This window comes from Mustela erminea, chromosome 11, assembly GCF_009829155.1.
Source record: "Mustela erminea isolate mMusErm1 chromosome 11, mMusErm1.Pri, whole genome shotgun sequence".
NCBI classification, from domain to species: Eukaryota; Metazoa; Chordata; class Mammalia; order Carnivora; family Mustelidae; genus Mustela; species Mustela erminea.
Window position 1 is genome coordinate 76,904,973 of NC_045624.1, and position 22,746 is coordinate 76,927,718.

The 22,746-nt window shown below is 35.0% G+C and overlaps 1 long non-coding RNA gene across 1 annotated transcript; it reads right to left on the reverse strand.

Annotated features, from left to right (window-relative positions):
* Positions 1–185: 185 nt before the first annotated feature.
* Positions 186–20,993, reverse strand: LOC116569320. Its single transcript, XR_004276979.1, has 3 exons — positions 20,954–20,993; positions 1,527–1,587; positions 186–212 (listed from the first exon to the last, which is right to left on the reverse strand). It is a non-coding gene; the product is annotated as an uncharacterized LOC116569320 (long non-coding RNA).
* Positions 20,994–22,746: the final 1,753 nt, after the last annotated feature.

Genomic DNA, 22,746 nt, shown 5'->3' on the forward strand with positions numbered 1-22,746 from the left:
AACGTGCTGTCAGAATGAGTCTTCTGGAAGGATAAATGTTAATACATTTATTGGATGTATTAATTAAATGTATTAATACATCCAATAAATGTATTAACATTTATACATTTATTAAATGTTGAGTAAAGATACAAGAACATTTACTCCTTGGGTTAATTAGTGGAAGAAAGAAAGTTCTATTACTTACAGGTCATGGAAAGCACACAGTACACCTTGGGCCACACAGAAAATTAATGGATAGAAAAAAGAGAAAGGGGTTCAGCTTTTGTTGGATTCCAAGTTGGGACCTATAGTTTTATGTGCCGACTCTTTACTGAATTTAAAATACAAGAGCAGGAATTTAAAATGTGGGAAGAGCAAAAACAATTGACCCAAATAGTTAGTTATGGAAAGCAACCAAGATCTCTAAAACAGAGGAGCCTGGAAAGGGAAGAGGTTGAGGGGTGGGGGAAGGGGGTACCTAATTTAGCCTGGCTCTTTATCTAGTAGTGTGGCTGGTTATGTGTTTGTCCCAGATAGCCATCTTTGAAGTGAATGTGTCTTTGAAGCAATGCCTCAGCAATTGAAGCTTCAGTGAGGTGCTTGCATTACTGGCATTGCATTTCCAGTCACAGGTACAAGCTCTGGTTAGAAGGGAAAGTGCAGCAATAAGTAACATTTCTCTTTTTCTACCTGGAGTATATTTTATTTAAACTTGTCTTTGTTCCCACCAATTGACATATAAGGGGCCATAAAAATATCAATCAATACTGAAGAACTCATGTCTGAAATTATGGAAAATGCTGGCACATCAGAGATGTCACATTACTAGGAAAATCACTTCCCAATAGAATCTTGGCGAAGTGAGTGGAGACGGTTGTACACAACCATTCACCATGGCTATCCATCACCCATTGCTGCATGGTTTCCTTAGTAGCTTAATACTGATTTTGAAACCTTATAAACAGAATCATGTTGATGAGCAGGGAAGGGATAGAAAAGTGTTGCATTTAGAGAGTATGACACGATTATCTAACAGACAAGGAAAAACATCATCTAGTTTCTACTTTGGACCCATTCTTCTAAAGACAAATATCTACTCCAGAAAATAAGATTATTACTTAAAATTTGTTGAGTCCATACTGCTTGAGGCACAACAGTAAACATGCTCTATATATTTAGCATTCCGCTTCACGAAATAGGATATGGTATTAGATTTGTTGTTATTTTGTTGTTGTTGTTGTTGTTTTGTTTTAATGTCTGGAAATTACTGCCTGGTGGTGATGTCTTAATAGCAGCTGAAATCCAACAGTGTGTGAAATTATGTTATTTATAATGTTGGGAAAATATTCTTGGAATTCCTCAATATAAAAGCTTTTATATAAATGCAAAATGTTATTTCATCTGGAGAATTTTATCTTTGTATTCAAAGACAAAATATTTTATAGCAGAATTTTAAAATCTAATATATAACAGAAGAAATTTAGGAGGTCAAGCATGAGTCTACCAGTTCAGTTTCTTTAAAATGTAAATAGAACATCACTGACCTTGGGTATATCATTTCTTCTGAAATTACAATATAAGTTCCTTTTCTCTTTTATTCAGTCACTGAAGAAAAAAAGAAAAAAGAAAAATGGTAAAAGAATTCATAAAAGATGCTGGATTCATACATGACAATTCACATTCCCTTAATTTGATAGTTCTGAATTTTTAAAAAAAGAATATTAGTTCTTTCAGCAAAGGCTTTCGAAGCTTGTACTTAATCAAGCTAAGCACAGGAAGAATTCTAAGTAATTATTTCATCAGCATAGACATCTATCCTTTGAGTCTTTCAAGAAAAAATAGTTCCTACATTCTTCCCTCTTATTTCACAAGCAGTCTTTTCATTATTAGCCGGTTAGCTGGGACATCTCTTTAGTATTAGCTCTGTCATCACTTTTTCTGACATTGGATAAAACATTTTATATTCTTATCATTCTGTCTTTCATCTTGTTCCTACATAAAATGAGGATCTTCTACAAATCAATGATTTTTATGTTTTATCTAACAACCAGAGATCTATGCAGAGGACTCGCATGAGTTAATGTTGGCTGGCTTCGGGCACAGTAGTGGTCTTGCGGCCTTTGACTGGCCTGTGACTGCACTCACTTTGATGCCCACTCTCATAGCACTGTACATACACACATACATATAGTTGTTATGGTTGTACATACCTCTAACATTTCTATCTCCAACTCACACCTTTGTGTGATTCATATATGTAGGTATGTACTCCAGATTCCTGTATCTACCTGCCTCTTCAACAGTTCCAGTTTGATGCCCCTTAAACTCAGCACCATCTTAATATTCCTTAATAAGCTTCTTTATTCTTAGTTACTCAAACTAAGAATTTAGGAGTTATCTTGAGCCTTCTATTTTCCTTACACCCCAGTAGTATTATCCCCATTGTGGATAATTTGGGTATCTTTGATAGCCTCTGTAGTCTTGCCCTGACAGTTGGGTTTTCTCTTTTTCAAAATGCAAGTGCCTCACTGAAGCTTCAATTACCAAGGCATTATTTCAAAGACACATTCGCGTCAAAGATGGCTATCTGGAACAAACACATTGCCAGCCACACTACTAAATAAAGAGCCAGAAAAAATTCATTACCCCCTCTCCCACCACCCTTCAACCTCTTCCCACTCCAGGCTCCTCTGTCTTAGAGATTTTGGTTGCTTTCCATAACTAACCATTTGGGTCGATTGTTTTTGCTCTTCTTACTTTTTAAATTCCTGCTTCTATATTTTAAATTCAATAAAGAGTTGACACACAAAACTATAGACCCAACTTGGACTCCAACAAAAGCTGAATCCCTCTCTTTTTTTCTATCCATTATTTTTCTGTGTGGCCCTGGATGTGCTGTGTACTTTCCATGACTTGTGAGTAACAAAACTTTGTCCCCCCCAATTTCCTGATGGCTATTGCAAGAGGTGTCTTGCAATCATTATAAGAACCACAGGGCAGGTTCAGCCACAATACTGGTTATTAACAGGCTAATACGGTACAAAACAATCTCTTACTACATTTCTTTGTTATAATCAACTTTCAAATACAGCAGCAAGCTTGATCTTTGCTTAAGTCAGATAATGTCACTCCAATGCTTCAAACCTTCTAATGACTCCTGTTTACATTCACTTTAAAAGCTGATTTCCATACAGTGTGTGAACAGGCCCATACAATTTCTCCCTGTTAGATCTCTGCCCTCAAGTCTCACTACTCACCTAGGAATCTCTCTGTTCTAGACGCACTACCTGCTTACAGGTTTTAGTGGCTCTTCTGCTAAGAGCATGGCCCCTCTTAGACAACAGACAGCCACTTGGTTAAGTGACTTTTCTGCATTGCATCTATGCTCAGTGCCCTGCTTCTCAATGAAGTAGCAGCTTGTGCACAAGTACAAACCCTCAAGAACAACTATCACTCACATTATTTGTTTCTATGCCTTGCATGGCATTTATCATCTTCTATCATAGTAGACTACCTTTTTACTTACTTGCCTACTGTTTCACACTGCTCTCATTTTCATAAAATATGGAGCTCTATAAGGACAGGTGTTATTAGTTTCTTAACCGCCATATACCAAGTGCATAGTTAAATATGTGGCACATAAATGAATGTTGAATAAATAAGTAAATGAAGAAATGGAGAAAGAGGGGTTGCATTCTACTGGAAGGCTGGAGCTCTTTCTCTATCATCACCAGGTATTACCAACAAAAACTGAAACATGTACTGAAATACTGACAAGATTTCTGGTTAGGCTTTAATGCCCTTATCGAGGGAATGAGGCTCACATTTCATAGCTGAAAATTAGAGCAGAGGCGCACCTGGCCGGCATCATAGTGCTTACAGCTCTTGAACTCAGGGTTGTGAATTTGAGCCCCATATTGGGTGTAGAGATTACTTAAAAATAAAAATCTTAAATAAAAACTTAGACCTGGAAGGCAACTAAATGAACGTTTCTTTCCAGTATGGCTCAATAATTCTGATTAAAACAAACTTTTCACAGGTAGCAAATCTAAATGTTGGAAAATAACAACAGGAGAAAACATCAACAATGAAATAGGCAGAGTTCATGAGAAGTGAACAAAAGCAAACAGAAACTGGAGATGAATCAAAATTGGAAAAGGTCAATGGCATTAGGTGAGTGTCCTGTTTCTGTGTGTTTTATTATGAGGAAAGGCCTCATGTACCTGTGTGACATGGTTAAACTCTAGTCTTGTGTTTGAAAAAACAGGGTCAGTCATACAAACTGGAGAATAAAGAGAAACTTTCCAGGAAGCAACTCTGCCTTTAAGTCTGAATATCCCCAGACCAGGGATAAACAGGGAAGACCCCTAGCAGCATAGCTGAGGTAAAAATCACTGATTTAAAGTTTGGCTTACCAGATGACGAAGGGGGTTTTAGTTTGATTTTAGACAGATTAGCTGCATGCTCATTTAAAAAGATCATTTTTTTTTAGCAGGATATTTCAGAGTTCAGAGTTTATATAGCATATGAAAAATATCTGGGGATATATTCCAAAATGATTTAACATATAAAAAAAGAATAAAATATGACCTTCCCTAAGAGAAAAAAAAATCAATGAACATTAATCCAAGATGATAAACACATCAAATTAGCAGACAAGAATTTAAACAATTATAATTATGCTTACAGGTATTAATGAAAATATGCTCAAATATACCCAAAATTTTTAATAATTCCAGCAGGGAAATATAAACTCTTAAAAAAAGAACCAAATAAAAATCCTGAAAATAAAAAGCTCACTATTTGCAACAAAAATTTACTGAAGTTCATGGACTTCATAGCAGAATGAAGATGACAAGGAAAAAAAAAAGATAATGAACTTGATAAATGAATAAAAATCATTTAACCTGAAGAGCAGAGATTAAAAAGACTTGGAATAAATTATGGTAGACTCTAGGACATTAGAGATAATATCAAATATTCTAATTGTATATAACTACAGTCCCAGAATCAAAAGGAGGGGTAATGAAAAGTTTGGTAACTTAATGGTCAAAAGTTTCCGAAATTTAGTGAAAGAAATAAAATTATAAATTCAAAAATTTGATGACAACCAATGAGGACTAATGACAAACAAACAAACAAACAAACCTAAGTACATCATAGTCAACTGTGGAACACTAAAATGAACAGAAAATATTAAAGACAAAAAGAGAAAAACAACATAACACATAAAGCAGTTATTCAAATGACCCAAATAACCACTGATATGTCATTAAACACACCAAACCAGAAAAAAGTTGCACAGTATTTCCCCTTTAGAACAGCCTTTGCTGTATCCCATAGGTTTTGGACCAAAGTGTCTTCATTCTCATTGGTTTCCATGAATTGTTTCAGTTCTTCTTTGATCTCCTGGTTGATCCAAGCATTCTTAAGCAAGGTGGTCTTTAGCTTCCAGGTGTTCAAATTCCTTCTGAACTTTTCTTTGTGATTGAGCTCCAGTTTCAAAGCATTGTGATCTGAGAATATGCAGAGAATAATCTCAGTCTTTTGGTATTGGTTGAGTCCTGATTTGTGACCCAGTATGTGGTCTATTCTGGAGAAGGTTCCATGTGCACTTGAGAAGAATGAGAATTCTGTTGTTTTAGGGTGGAATGTTCTGTGTATATTTATGAGGTCCATCTGGTCCAATTGATTTTCTGCTTCGATGATCTGTCTATTTCTGAGAGAGATGTGTTAAGATCTCCTACTATTAATGTATTCATATCAATATGACTCTTTATCTTGATTAACAGTTTTCTTATGTAATTGGCTGCTCCCATATTGGGGGCATAGATATTTACAATTGTTAGATCATATTGGTGGATAGTCCCTTTAAGAATGATGTAGTGTCCTTCTGTATCTCTAACTACAGTCTTTAGTTTAAAATCACATGGTCCTCTAAATTGATGCAGAAAAAGCATTTGACAAAATCCAGCATCCGTTCCTGATTAAAATGCTTCAAAATATAGGGATAGAGGGAACATTCCTCAACTTCATAAAATCTATCTATGAAAGACCCACAGCAAATATCATCCTCAATGGGAAAAAGCTCACAGCCTTCCCATTGAGATCAGGAACACGACAAGGATGTCCACTCTCACCAATCTTGTTCAACATAGTATTAGAAGTCCAAGCAACAGCAATTAGACAACAAAGAGAAATAAAAGGTATCCAAATTGGCAATGAAGAAGCAAACTCTCTCTCTTTGCAGATGACATGATTCTTTACACGGAAAACCCAAAAGACTCCACCCCCAAACTACTAGAACTCATACAGCAATTCAGTAACATGGCAGGATACAAAGTCAATGTACAGAAATCAGTGGCTTTCTTATACACTAACAATGAAAATACAGAAAGGGAAATTAGAGAATAGGTTCCATTTACTATAGCACCAAGAACCATAAGATACCTTGGAATAAACCTAACCAAAGAGGTAAAGGATCTGTACTTGAGGAACTACAGAACACTCATGAAAGAAATTGAAGAAGACACAAAAAGATGAAAGACCATTCCATGCTCTTGGATCGGAAGAATAAACATTGTTAAAATGTCTATACTGCCTAGAGCAATTTATACTTTTAATGCCATTCCGATCAAAATTCCACCGGTATTTTTCAAAGAGCTGGAGAAAATAATCCAGAAATTTGTATGGAACCAAAAGAGACCCCGAATCACTAAGTAAATGTTGATAAACAAAAATAAAACTGGTGGCATCACGTTACCTGATTTCAAGCTTTACTACAAAGCTGTGATCACCAAGACAGCATGGTACTGGCATAAAAATAGACACATAGACCAGTGGAACAGAGTAGAGAGCCCAGATATGGACTCTCAACTCTACGTTCAAATAATCTTCAACAAAACAGGAAAAAATATACAGTGGAAAAAAGACAGTCTCTTCAATAAATGGTGCTGGGAAAACTGGACAGCTATATGTAGAAGAATTAAACTTGACCATTCTCTTACACCATACACAAAGATAAGCTCAAAATGGATAAAAGACCTCAACGTGAGGCAGGAATCCATCAGAATCCTAGAGGAGAACACAGGCAGTAACCTCTTCGATATCAGCCACAGCAACTTCTTTCAAGATATGTCTCCAAAGGCAAAAGAAACAAAAGTGAAAATAAACTTTTGAGACTTCTTCAAAATCAAAAGCTTCTGCACAGCAAAGGAAACAGTCAAGAAAACAAAGAGGCAACCCATGGAATGGGAGAAGATATTTCCAAATGACAGTACAGACAAAAGGTTGATATCCAGGATCTATAAAGAACTCCTCAAATTCAACACACACAAAACAGACAATCATATCAAAAAATGGGCAGAAGACATGAACAAACACTTCTCCAATGAAGACATACAAATGGCTATCAGACACATGAAAAAATGTTCATCATCACTAGCCATCAGGGAGATTCAAATTAAAACCACATTGAGATATCACCTTACACCAGTTAGAATGGCCAAAATTAGCAAGACAGGAAACAACATGTGTTGGAGGGGATGTGGAGAAAGGGGAACCCTCTTACACTGTTGGTGGGAATTCAAGTTGGTGAAACCTCTTTGGAGAACAGTGTGGAGATTCCTCAAGAAATTAAAAATAGAGCTTCCCTATGACCCTGCCATTGCACTCCTGGGTATTTACCCCAAAGATACAGATGTAGTGAAAAGAAGGGCCATCTGTACCCCAATGTTTATAGCAGCAATGGCCACGGTCACCACGGTTCTTTGTGGAAAGAACCAACATGCCCTTCAACAGATGAATGGATAAGGAAGATGTGGTCTATATACACTATGGAGTATCATGCCTCCATCAGAAAGGATGAATACCCAACTTTGGTAGCAACATGGACGGGGCTGGAAGAGATTATGCTGAGTGAAATAAGTCAAGCAGAGAGAGTCAATTATCATATGGTTTCACTTATTTGTGGAGCACAAGAAATAACATGGAGGACAAGGGGAGTTAGAGAGGAGAAGGGAGTTGGGGGAAATTGTAAGGGGAGGTAAACCATGAGAGACTATGGACTCTGAAAAACGATCTGAGGGATTTGAAGGGGTGGAGGGTGGGAGGTTGGGAGAACCAGGTGGTCAGTATTAGAGAGGGCACGGATAGCATGGAGCAGTGGATGTGTGCAAAAACAAGGAATACTGTTATGCTGAAAATAAAAAAATTTTAAAAATTTTTTAAGAAGTTGCACAGTATTTTTAAAGTGCTGGGGGAAAGTAAAACTGTCAACCCAAAATTCTTCTCTTTACTTCTTACCTTTATTACCCAACTCTATACTGAACTTAATTTCCTATCTAACCTCATTCCTATATGATATTATTCAGACACACAGCTTTTAATATCACCAACTTACCCGTGATACACATATGTATGTTTACAGCTGAGACATGAAATACAGACTTGTATATCCAACTCCATACCCCACTAGAATGTCTAAAAGTTGTTCCAAATTCATTATGGCTAAAAGTGAACTTCTAATCTTCAAACTGGTTCACCTACAACCTTCTCCTTCTCAACCGATAGCAGCTTCTATTCCTCTCTTTCTGTCCCCACGTATAATTTTAGAAAAGGTGTTGGCTTTAAGTTGAACCTGTATCTGGAGTCTGACCACTTATCACACACCCATTGCTACTGCACTGGTCCAACCACCAGCATTCCTTACCTATACTACTGCTTCCACCCTTACCTCTTGTCATCTTAACCTCTCTAGCCTAATTTCAACAGAGCAGCCAAATGCCTTTTATCTCTCTTTTAAAAAAAACTTTCAAATGAACTCCAGCCACACAGAGTGGAAACTCAAGTGCTTGCAATGATCTTCAAAGCCATACAACAACCACAGATCTTTCACTCTTTTACTCCTTCTCTCCACGTATTTACAAGTCTTGTTCTTATGTTTAAACACAACAGAAAAATACTCCCACCTCCAGGCCGTTGTATTGGTCGTTCCATATATTTAGAAAGTTTTTTACTCAGATGGTCACAGGCTTATTCTTTTATTAGCTTTAATGAAATATGCTCTAGTGTTACCTTTAAAAATCTTTTTATACACTATATTATTTATTATGTATAATGTAGTTTTTGTTTCTCCTTTCCTTAATAAAAGTACTTCAATGACAAAGATTACTTATAATAAATGTGTTTATAGACATGCTTTTATTCCTGAAATAGACACTCAATATACACTTGAGAGGAGCATAAATTAATAGAATTTGTCATCTCCTCCCCACCTACTTTTATCTTTTTAAGATTTTGCTTTCAGAGGCATTTATATGCTTTTTCTTTCACCTCACAGTTTTAATTTTCCTTAGTAGCAACTTTCCTTTGTGGATTTCAGTTTTTCTATTTCATTTTCCTATTTGCTCATTTTATCATTGCAAATTTTCTTCTCATTCAGTTTTTAAAATTTCTTCTTTTTACTTTTCATTTTTATTTTATTTTTTTTTTCTGATGTTTTTTGGCTGCTCTTTTAAAGAAAAATATACCCTTATATCCTGTTCAGGATATTGTCATCCTTTTTACTTTCCCCTTATCTTTTTAATAGATTATCAGAGATTGACATATCTAGTATGAATTTTCTTGTACTTTATTTGGTAGTATTTTTATATAGATTCCTTTAGAAAAATGTTTCCTGAAAATAGGGGTACCTCTTTATATCCAGGATTCCCTGTAGCATGAATTTTACTATTCTTCAAGTCTATTTTGGATACATGGATCCTGGTAGAACATCTTTCTTGGATTGTTCAAGTGGGTATCAATCCAATGGGCCCAATTCATAGATCACATCTCAGCAAATGGGAATCTTTTAAGTATTGTTGGTCACCAGGATTGAAATAGCATAACAACACACACACGTACACATACACATGCACGCAAAAGTCACTATAGAGTGAATATTTACCACCCACCTGGCACTGGACTATGTGTATTGTATATTTCTCTTTATTGACAGCAGTATAAGGAAGTATTTTATTACTGTAATTTAAAAATGAAGAAGCTGAAGCATATAAAGATTTTAAAACTTGATTAAATACACAGCACTTGAAAATCAAAGATCAAAAGCCAAATTTTCTGGATTTCTTTCTGATTCCTAACTAGAAAAATGTTCTTAAATATGATGCTATTCCTTTGCAGTGCACTAGGTATATTAAGTAAGTGTTGTTCCTAGAATGCTCAACTGTCAGGTCTCTGCCAATTTTCAGCAGCTCTGGAGCATTTTATCTGCTCTATCTTAGAGCATTTTATATGCTAAAATTAAAAAATAAGTCACCACCAGCCTAAATACCTAAACTTTTACACTGTTATTTTCTGAAAGTTTAAATCTTTGAAGAAATGATGACAACAATAGGATATCAATTCATACCTGTTAGAATGGCCTAAATCCAGAACACTCACAACACTAGTGCTGGCAAGGATATGGAGCAACAGAACTCTAATACATTGATAGTGGTTATACAAAAGGGCATGACCACTTTGTAAGAAAGTAATGGTTTCTTACAAAACTAAACATACTCTTACCAAATGATCCAACAACCATGTTTTTTGGTATTTACCCCAAAGAACTGAAAGCTTATGTCTACACAAAAACCTGGTCACAGGGGCGCCTGGGTGGCTCAGTGGGTTAAAGCCTCTGCCTTCAGCTCAGGTCATAGTCTCAGGGTCCTGGGATCGAGCCCCGCATCAGGCTCTCTGCTCAGCGGGGAGCCTGCTTCCTCCTCTCTCTCTCTCTCTCTGCCTGCCTCTCTGACTACTTCTGATCTGTCAAATAAAGAAAAATCTTAAAAAAAAAAAAAAAATTAAAAAAAAAAAAAAAAAAAAAACCTGGTCACAGATATTGATAGTGGCTTTAATTATACTTGCCAAAATTTAAAAGCAACAAAGGTGTGCTTCAGTAGGTGAATGGATAAATGAACTGGGTCAGACAATGGACTATTCGGTATTGAAAAGAAAGGTGCTAACAAGAAGAAATTAGGAAATCTCTTCCGGGTTCTAGTATATCATTTTCTTTAACTTCCAGTTTTAAAGCTATTTCAAGTTTTCATATGTGCATGTGTAGGTGTATGCATATGTGTATTTTGTCATCAGAATATTTTAGAGAGTAGATGAGATGGTGCTGATGGAAGATGATGCCCAATATCAAGTTCATCATCTGACATAAGTTTAATATGTAAAGTGTTTTTTGGACCTATGAGATATCTTAAATGATCTATTTATTAATAGGTACATATAATTATAAAAGACAAAGCTGGACCCCATCCATGTATATTTCCTTTAAAAAAGGGTATTAATCAAAGGTTTGATGGGGCACCTGGATGGCTCAGTTGGTTGAGCATCCGACTCCATTTTGTCTCAGATCATGATCTCAGAGCTCTCAGGGTTGTGGGATCGAGCCCTACATGGGTCTCTGTGCTCAGCAGAAATCTGCTTGAGGTTCTCTCTCTCCCTCTCCTTCTGACCCTGGTGTGCTCGCTCATTCTCTAAAATAAATAAATCTTACCAAAAAACAAATGTATGTTTGCAGAAGGTTAAAATTAATTGTCTTTTTATTGTGATGGTGGTTGTGTATGCATGAATGGTTGAATTTAAAAGTAGTGTAAATTTAAAAATATTTTTATCTAAAAACATATCCAAAATATAATCTTTCCTTAACACTTCCTTGTGTAGACAAGGAAAAAATTAAGAGTTACTATTTGAGTTCCAAAGACAACGAGGAATTATTTTGGATATTCTGAAGTAACATGCAAAGTAGATATAGGAAATACCTAGACACTGATGTCTGCATTTTGATAGAACACACTTCAGGAAAACTACACTTTCTGACATGAATATAGTTTTGAAAATTTGTATTTTGAATTACACTTTAAGATTTATAATCACAGCTGCTTCCTTTATGCCTCTAGGCTTTTTCTTTCTCCAAACAGAGGAAGAGAGAGACTGAATGAGAGTTAAATTGAATAATTGCAACAGAAATCTTCCTATTTGAAAAGAGTGTACTGTTTCTCTTTTGATGATAAATGAGCAAATCTTACTATATTCAGTGCATACAGTAATCTTGCTTAGAGGTATATTAGAGTTCATGTTAAATCTTGTTTCAGAAAAAGTTACCTATGCTTTTTTTTTTTTTTTTAATGTTTGTAGTGTTTTAAAACAATAAGCTCTATCGCATCACTGTCCACACTACTGGAAGGGAAATAAAGCACAAGAAAGCAATTTCAGTAGTTAGCATGGAGGTTGAAAACTGCTGGCATTGTAATTGCACTTTGCTGATGTATCTTTTCAGAGGCATACTTTTGCTGCTTCAAAAGAATCTGTTCTACTTGGTGAGCATTCTACCTTGCAGGTAAAAGCAGTGCCAGCATTTACATAAATGACTGTTTTCTGGGTGTTCTATACTAAATACCAAAAAAGGGTTGGAAGCCCAGGTGTTGCAATTATTACCTGGTTAGTGATATTTGTAATGTATTCACAGAATACAAAGTTTTTCATAATTTTTCTTAGAAATAGAGCATAAATATAAATAGTACAAGGATGTGTAATATAATTTTAAAGGAACCTTCACATATAAATGCGAGTTCTTGTCCTGGGAACTGAGAAGTGCAGATTATAAGGAAGCAAAGGAGAATCATCTAAAATGGCACAGAAAGATTGAGGAAGAAAAAAGCCCGGAGGCACGCTAGCTTCAAGCAATCAGAGCTGATGAAAATTAAGAGCGTGTGTTAAAGGAACAGACATTTTCTTGCAAAGGGATTAACTACACATAAGTCACAAAGCTTCGTTTCCTTAGTTAATTGTTACCATCTTGGGAAATTGTCATAGGGTCATCTTACACTTTTGGGTTGAATGAAAAAGTATCTAGTAAAGCGTTAAACTCAACTGTTACGGTAATTCTGAGCAAAAACTGCCACGTACAATTTCTGTTTCATCCTTTTCTTTCAAAATACACTCCAACCCACACATCCCATGCTATCAAGTTTATTGTTTTATTGGTGTGATTCCCCATTCTCAGCCTTGCTCCTCCCAAATTTAATGCTACCTCTTGCATGTACTTATTTCTTTGTATGGGCAAATTTATGAATCAGGGAGATTGTACTTTCACAAATAACCTGAATTTGTGTTAATTGTGGCCACCATTTTAGAGGAAATCAGGGGAGAGAATTAGGAGAATCCATTTTCCTTAATTTTATTCTCAAAACAGACAGGGAAGGCTTTTAATATGAACAGAATGGTAGGAGGCAGAACATCCTTCCTATCTTACATGCTGTGCCAAAGTGAAATGACCAATATCTGGCAAAGTCTATTTTCAGCTAACCTAAGAGAAGAAAAAAAAAATCACAGATTAAAAAAAAAAAGTATACCAATTGCCCAAAGCAGCAAATCTCAGGGCAGAGATACCTCTGGGTGTAATACAGCAGAAAGTCTTGTGGAAATGGGGTAATTAGTCGAAAAAGTGAACCAACCCAATGGCAAGGGAGGCATCAGAAATTGCCAGAAAAAATTTGCTTATAAATCTGAACATTTGGATAACAAATATACCTTATTAGACTTACCATAAAAAGAGATAGAAAATCTGTCCTGTCTAATCTCTCCAGAAGAAACTGAATCCATTATTAAAAATTTCATCAAAGAAAACCCCAGCTTCAGTTATCTTACTGATTAATTCTTCCAAAATTTTAGGAGAAAATAAAAGGCATGCCATATATTAATTGTTCCAAAAATTAAAAGGAGTGTTTTCAATTCCTTTTATGAAAAGTACATTCTGATTGCTTAAGAGTTGAGAGTCGAATGGCCTTTTAACAGTTCTTTTAAGACCAAGTCTTCTTAAATTTCACCAGCAAATGATACATAGCTCAAACTTAACCCTGATTTCCCATTAATTAAATTGAGAATTAATTATTCTATTTCTACTTGGTTTGTAACTGACAAGTTTCCTTCCATCACTGCCACCAAAACACAACAAACTGAGATTTCTTAGGTATCAGGAAAAATAATGAATGCCAGATTAGGAATACTGCTGTCACTGGATATTTTTAAAAATTGTAATCTTTTAAGGATCTATATGATGACCATACAATGTCACTTGGAACACTAAAACAAAGAGGAAAAAACATGGAATAGAGAATGTAAAAAGGCAGATTCAGCTAACTACGTGATGAAATAAGTTTAAGTTTATGTGTCTAGTATTAAGCAACACTACAAATGGGGAAATTCACAAAAAATAGATATTAGAGATGAAGACTAGAGATTGTGAGAGCATCAGATACAGTTTCATGCATTAGCAAACATACCTAAACATAGCAAGAATGAATTAATTGCTTCTGTGGCAATAAGTCCTTCATCACTGGATAGAATAAGGCTGTACCCCAACCCCACCCATGACTCAGCTGTCAATTTAAGTGTTTTGTAGAAAATGTCAGGGACTTATTCCTCTAATTGGGATTACCAACTGCTAGTTACAAAATAAAAATAATTTGCTATAGTTTAATATGTGTGTGTATGGACTTTAGGCATTGAGGGGCGTCTGTGTGGCTCAGTGGGTTAAAGCCTCTGCCTTCAGCTTAGGTCATGATCCCAGGGTCCTGGGATCGAGCCCCCGCATCAGGCTCTCTGCTCAGCAGGGAGCCTTTTTCCTCCTCTCTCTGCCTGCATCTCTGCCTACTTGTGATCTGTCAAATAAATAAATAAATAAATAAATAAAAAAAATCTTTTGAAAATAAATAAATAAATAGATAGATAAGCATCTGGACATTTAAATGAATTTCAAAAAGTAAACAAACTGACCTGATCAGAATCCAAATTAAGTAGAGATCATTATTTCAGAAACTCCCTTTCTCTTCTCTTCTGTTAATACCGTCTTCTCAAGTCAACTCTCATTTTGACTGCTGATACCCTATTACTTTTGCCTCTTCTTGAAAGTTATATATATATGGAATCATACAATACACACGCTCTTGTGCCTGGCTTCCTTTGTTCACTATTACGTTTGTCAAGCACATTCAAGTTGTTTACCGTAGTTTTCTTGCTTCAATCACTTTCATTGCTTTGAGCTTAAAGTGGTATATGGAATGCAAAAAAGGAAAAAGAGAAAAAGAAAGAAAAACAGGGTAGGGATAGAGAAAAAAGAAGAAGACAAGAGATATAAAGGCCTTAAGGAGATACTCAGCAATAACCTGACTGAACTCTGATCACAGGAAATGGAATTAGAGGAGTCTCAGTGGATGCAGGTCCTAATTTTAGCTCCCATTCCCCTATTCCCTTTATTTTTTAATAATCTAAAAATATAGATTTAATCTCAAAGAAAAGGATCAAGTCATTTAATTGATACTAGGTCTTTGCTATCTTCGTGGGGTAAATTTTCAATTTTTTTAGAAATAAGAAAATAAAGAAAATCACATTACATGCTGCCCACTTATTAATGTAGCCTATAGTTATGAATATCATACTTCTGAAATACCATACCTTCCCAATGGGAAAACTATCCATATTTACATGCATTCATCACTGAGAGCTGTGGTCTTTAGCTCATTAGAAATTATGTATTGTAGGTGGAATAGACTCTTACCCCAAGAAATTCAGTGACGAAGATACTGGAGAAAACAAAGTGAAGAAAGAAAGAAAAAGGACCAAGTTGGAGGAATTCTGTGAATCTAGATGATGAGTTTGATTTAAGACTGATTCTTCCAGCTTTAGGATATGCCTTGAAACTGTGACATAGTTTCTCCTTTTTACACATTGGAATTGAAATAAGCTTGCAAGATTAAAAGTAAAAGCAAAGCAAATTAGTAAAATGTGTGTACTTTGCCAGCCACACAAAAAGATTCATATTTTAAGCCAGTGATAGGCTAAGTCTTACTTAATGCTGAGGCCTCTCCCCTCTCACCCCCATCACCAAAAACCCCTCTCTAATCTGATCCCACATACCTCTAATACCACAGGACAACTAGTTTGGGAGAAACCAGATATATTATTTAAAAATCACTGTTTCACCTTTTTTAATTCAACAGGGAAGAGCGTGACTGTGCCAGTGAAAGGTTTCTTTTTTAATGTGAATAAAAAGGAGGATGCTTTAAATGATGGGTGGGGGATAGCATTATGAAATTTCAGATATCTAAATGTATACCATTTATAACCTATCTAATGTTTATTCTTTTCCAAAAGGGACTCTTTCTGTATTCTGGATGGCTGCTGTAAGGCCACCACTATGGACGCCTTTCTACTGAAGAACATCTTCTCCAAGAAGGAAAGTAACTTTGTTCCTCTACTGCCTCAAAAGGGTAATGGAATGGCTATACATTTTAGTGTGTTGACGATACAGTACAGAAAAGGCAGAAATACTGGAATTTTATTTTGATACCATAGACCTATGACTGAAAGCCAAATGACAAAGACATGTAAATCAGAAAGAAAAGAAATGATTTATTGCATTTATGATTAAGGTTTTTGTTGATTTTTTTAAGGGTAAGTATCTCATGTTACGTCTCTGTTTAGTAAGGATACTAACCACACAACAAACATGTTGAATACAGGACATACAATCCCTGAATTTAGAGAACATAACATACACACACAAAATCGCATTTGCTCATTCTGAAAAATTCAAGAAACAAAACCAAAACCAAAAAAAAGTATAACTCTTATCTCCCTCCTAAAACATCTTTCTTACCTATTATAAAAATCTACCTTAGATTTCTTTAACATTCTCAAGATGTTTTTAACATTCTTAGAAATAAGGAAAGACAGTTTTTGAATTCATAATAATGAAGTTATAAGAGGATAGTTGAGGGCAAAGATGTAATACTGAGACCATTTCAGTCACTTATTAAGAAATTTGGCAAGAAGTGTTTTAAATGACGGGAATGAGAACACTTCTGTTATAACTTGTCTAGGCTATGAACAGAAGATACAAGATGTTGCTGACAAGGACCTTTCAAGAAAAGCCTGTAATTATAACAACAATTTGACAACTGGGATTAGATATTATTTATATGAAAGCAATTGAAATGACAGTGACCACCAAAAAGTATAATTCAAGAGGCAGAAAAAAATAACAAAAATCAAAAACCTAAGGCTAAATAAAGTGAAAAGAAAATTGTTATCTATTTTATTTTATAATATTTATTCTCAGTATGTGAAATTCTTAATAGTGAACATTTATAAATATTTGTGAAATCAGTCTACCCATTTTAGTTTATCTTATGATATTTTGAGTCATTTAATTAAATTTTAAAATACGATTGTTAGGTGGCAGAATTTATCTACTATCTTCATTTTTCTTGATTTCTCAAGGAAAACAGAAACGTCAACACTATGAAATTTGAAAGAAATTCCAATCAAGGAGAACTTATACAGCTCCCTTTGTCTTTCATACTGCGCATCCAACAGAATGAAGCACATCTCTCAAGCTACACCAGCATGTCATGGCCGACTCTAACTTCTAGAACCCATTATTGACAATAATAAATTATGTTGGTTTTATTACTTACTGTAGATACTCTAAGAATACCAATAATATTAGCAGCATTTGGTTTACATATTAGCAGTATTACTAAAAAGCCAAAAAAGAACATTAAGAGATAGCTAGGCTGGAATTTAAAGTGAGTTTTTCATTATTGAGCTCATGATGATTTATAGATTTTTAGAGTAAATTTGATTATTCTGATCTCTTGTCAATGGCCAGCTATTTTTCCCACTATTATTTGGTGACAGTTATGTAAAAACAGAATACTTATTCTATAATTCTCAGATTTTAGTGGTTTTATGAATTATTAGTTTGGTTGAAATGAAATACATATTCTTTTTTTTATTTTATTTCTTTATTTTATTTGACAGACAGAGATCACAAGCAGGCAGAAAGGCAGGCAGAGAGAGAAGAGGAAGCAGGCTCCCTGCTGAGCAGAGACTCATGTGGGGCTGGATCCCAAGACCCTGGGATCATGACCTGAGCCAAAGACATAGGCTTTAACCCATTGAGCCACCCGGGCACCCCTGAAATACATATTCTTAAGGAGAATGTCCTAGAAAAAAATTTATTTAATATGTCTAACTTTATTGTAAGAACTTGGATGATTATACTGTACATTTGGGGGACACTTATAAACCTTACGCAACATTACTCCAACACTCAAAGACAATTTGATAATAAACATTTAAAGTAAAAATAATTCACCTAATTTTGAAAATTATATAAATTAGAATTTTGTAATATTCACTAAGTCTCCATTCAGTGATATGTTGTTATTTCACTTTATACAAAATTAAAAGCACCTATGACTCATTTGATATAATTTAAGTTTTGCATTATTTAAGTTTATATCTAACAACACAGACATGCTATGATTAATGATTTTTAAGATAATATTAACTAAAAATAAAACATAATAGATTCACCCATTTTAAAAGTGAAAATGCCAGAAAACAAATTTAATATACCAATTATTAATCATTTTATTAATTTTTATAGTAATTAATTATGATTATTTTAATTATTCACTACTATTTAATAATAATGATTGATTTTAATGATTTAATAATATCATACTAAAAATCAATGATAGCAATACAGAGAACTATGAAGTTGTTAAGAAAAAATAATTGGGATTGATTTATCTTTTCTATGGATGCCCGTAACACAAAAGTCATGCTGAAGTTTAATTGAAGTTGGGAAATTCTAGCCTCTGACAAAGGCATTTGTTTTACTTATTATAATGATAATGAAATAAAAATTTCATTTATGGAATAAAAAGCACCAGCATGTCTAGATAAAGGAGGGATTATTAAAATTATCTTTCCTTAGTTTTGGTCTTGTAACCGTTAAATCAATGAATTTTTAAAGCTATTAAACAGCTTCATTGTGAAACAGTAACCAGCTTTTTAAAAATCCTTTTTATTTTCCAAAATGCAGTTGTGGAAGGAAAAGGATAGATAGTGACTAAGTTTTTGAAGACAAAGCTTATCTTTTCTGTTCCTAAAATAGTTTGGGGAATTGGAATGAAATTAGTTTTATAAAGTAATTTAACTATTTGAGATACTTAGTTCAACGTACACATAGGAGTCTGACCTAATTTCAATACCAATTCAGAATTTTATAAAGAATGTAGTCTTTTATACAGTAGACACATAATTAAAAACTAATTATTAGTACTAGAGAACAAATTACTATAAATATTATTTTCAATAATCTTTTAGAACATGGCCTTGAGAAAATTAAAATATTTTCCATCATAAAAGGTCAAACCCTAGTTGGTTCTTAAATTACCTTATCATAAAAGATATTAAAATGACACAGAAAGTTTATTCCTTAACTTTGAGTAGAGTAGCTCTGAAGTTCGTTTGCAGTCACATACTAATAAAACAACTGAAAGGTGCTCATTAGAATCTTTTTCTTTAATTTTTAAAAATGCTTTTATAATACAGTTTTATCATTGCAACACAAATATTTAAGGAATGGGAAGATTCAAAAATGACTAAATTGAATAGCAGCTTTTTCATAATTTCCCCAAACTGGAAACAACTCAAATATCCCTCCATTAGTGATGGTAAAGAAAGTTCAGTACACTTGGATGTGGAATGCTGTGTGAGCAACTGAAAGGGACAAACTATTGATACGTTCAAGAACATTCAAGAATGTTAAATGTATATTTCTAAGTGAAACGATATCGAAAGATTCATACTGAATGATTTAATTTATACGACGACCTAGGAAAGGCAAAACTGGGAGAAAAACAGATCAGTGACTGCCAAGTGCTATGAGTAAGTGCTCATAGAAAGTGGGTCCGGGGTGAACATACTGTCTGGAATAATGTGCTCATGGCTACATGGCTCTACGCATTTGTCAAAACTGACAGAAGAATACAGCACAAAAAATGTGTTTGCCTCTATGTTAATTTTGGGGGAAAAAAAAAAATGGGCCAGGATGTGAGAGGAAAGATGGAATGTAGGCTGTGACAAATGAATCTGTCGTCCCGTGAACTGGGATCTAAACAGAAGAGTATGGGAAAGAAGCTGACATATGTAACTTGGGAAAACAATATTTTGACTGGATAATGTAAAGCTAAAGACAGAGCGGCACAAAAACTCTATACTTTGGTAAATTTGTTTAAAAAGGGAGGTGTGATTTAAGAAGTTTGAGACTATGTTATTTGTAAAATAAGGTAGGGAATATAAGTTTATATAAGCATATATAAGTATATATAAGTATGTAGACTCCAGAACTACAGCAAGAAAGATAGAAGATGAACCTAGAGCTTCTTACCGTGCTAGATAGTGAGAAAGCCCATAATCAAAAAGCATGAGTGGATTGGTCAAGACTTGTTAAAAGACAGGAGGCATTGGGGGCACCTGGGTGGCTCAGTATGTTAAAGCCTCTGCCTTTGGCTCAGGTCATGGTCCCAGGGTCCTGGGATCGAGCCCCGCGTTGGGTTCTCTGCTGAGCAGGGAGCCTGTTTCCTCCTCTCTCTCTGCCTGACTCTCTGCCTCCTTGTGATCTCTGTCTGTCAAATAAATAAATAAAGTCTTTAAAAAAAAAAAAAAAAAAAGACAGGAGGCATTGTACATCAATTACATCTCAGCAAAACTAGAAAGGGAAAAAAAAAAAAAAAGATTTCCCAATGTCCACAGATGGGAAAGCTCAAGGGACAATATAAGCAACAAAAGTATTGCATTGTAATCCAAAACCAAAATAAATATCCATGAATTTGTAAGTATTTAAATAAACACTGGAGGAATGATAAATGGAGCATAAACAATAACTTCCTACAGATATGTTTCAATGATTACATGTAGAAGGAATGAGGGATGTAGAAAATCACCACTAGAACACTACCTATGGATTCTAAATTGGTAGGTAGATTTGTAAGGATAAAGAGGGTATTTGCGTAGTTTCAAAGTATAACCTTAAAAACATTTAGTAATCACAAAATAGTAACATTACCGGAGAATCCTAGAGGATGCCACTTTACCCAGGTGGTGGTGGTTAATGTTACCAGTACAGAATGTGGATATCATTATTACCTACCCCCGCCCCAGCAGGAAACAAGGAGAAAGAGTATTATTACTTCTAGGCTACTTCCCAGTAATGCATAACCTCAATCTAATCATGAAACAATAGCATTCAAACACAAATTGAGATACATCATATAAAATATCTCACCACTTATCTTCAAACGGGTGAAGATAATGAAAGATGAGGAAAGAGAGTTATAGATTGGAATTGGCTATGAAGAGATGACAACAAAATGTAAATGGCATCTTGGATTAGGTCCCAGAACAGAGAAAGGATATTAGTGACCAAACTTAAAATCTAAATAGCTTCTGTTCTTCAATTAATATTATTTCACCAAAGTTAATTCTTTGCTTATGATAAATATTCTATCATCATGTACAATGCTAATATAAGGGAAACCTGAATGAAGGATATACAGGAAATCGCTACACTTTTGGTAACTCTTCTTTAAGTCTTAAATTATAAAAAAATAAAAGTTTTTAAAAGTGCTATGCATGCCCAGGAATGTATGTGTTTTTTTCTGACACAGTAACTATAATTCAATCTGAATAAAATATTTAGGATTCTACTTTTCTTAAAAAAAAAAAAGATTTATTGAATTATTAGAGAGGGGGAGAGAGAGAGAGCATGAGCAGAAGTAGAGGGTTGGAGGAGTGGCAAGCTGAGGGAGAGGGAGAAGCAGACTCCCTGCTGAGCAGGGAGCCCAAGGCAGGGCTCTGTCCCAGGACCCTGGTCATGACCTTAGCCAAGGGCAGACACTTAACCGACTGAGCCACCCAGACGTCCCTAGGATCTTACTTTTCATTTGTGTTTTGCCATTTCTGAACAGCACTCTTAAAAGATCCAGAATGAACTGGAATAGGAAATGTTCCTGTTTTCACTGTAGTTACAATCTTTGTTAGCACAATATATCACTGTTTCCACTTTCTTATTGATAATGTTGTCATGAACAGACAACTGAAGTCTCATGTGTCAAGTTTCCCAAATGCTTCATATTTGAAATATTAAAGATTGAGGATTGTGTTTGCCAAAGTTCTCATTATTCAAGATGCTATTTGGATGATGTGTGCATTCCCGTGGATTACATTCTACAAAACCTGACATTTTTAAAAGAGGAGACACTAAAAAAAGGAACTCAAATGTCCATTGTGGCTGTTGTGGCTGTTGCCAAATTATGTGATGCAACCTCTTTGGTTTTCCTTGGATTTTTCGGGATCTGGAGCTTTAACAAATAAACAGAAATATTGAACTTTTCGGTAAATAGTTTTACTGAGCACTTATTCTTAATATTTGTATTTTAGATGTGTGCTACTTCTATTAGATACGTTTCAGACAATTTATTATGCTATTAAAGTGTTTGCTTAGCCAGGGGGTGACTGGGTGGCTTGGTCAGTTAAGCATCTGACTTCCGCTCAGGTCATGATCCCTGGGTCCTGGGATTGAGTCTCACATCAGGCTCCCTGCCCAACAGAGAGTCTGCTTCTCCTTCTCCTTCTGGGGTTCCCCTGCTTGTGCTCTTTCTCTGTCTGTCAATTAATAAAATATTTTTCAAAAAAAGTGTTGGTTTAGCCTGGATGCCATGTGCAGTATATGCCAGAATGGCTGGTATCAAAGTAGTTGCTTAGTTTGTATTTAACCAACTTTCCATATATTTATTGGAAAGGGACAGTTATAAGGGGCACTTGGGTGTCTTGGTCAGTTAAACATCTGATTTCAGCTCA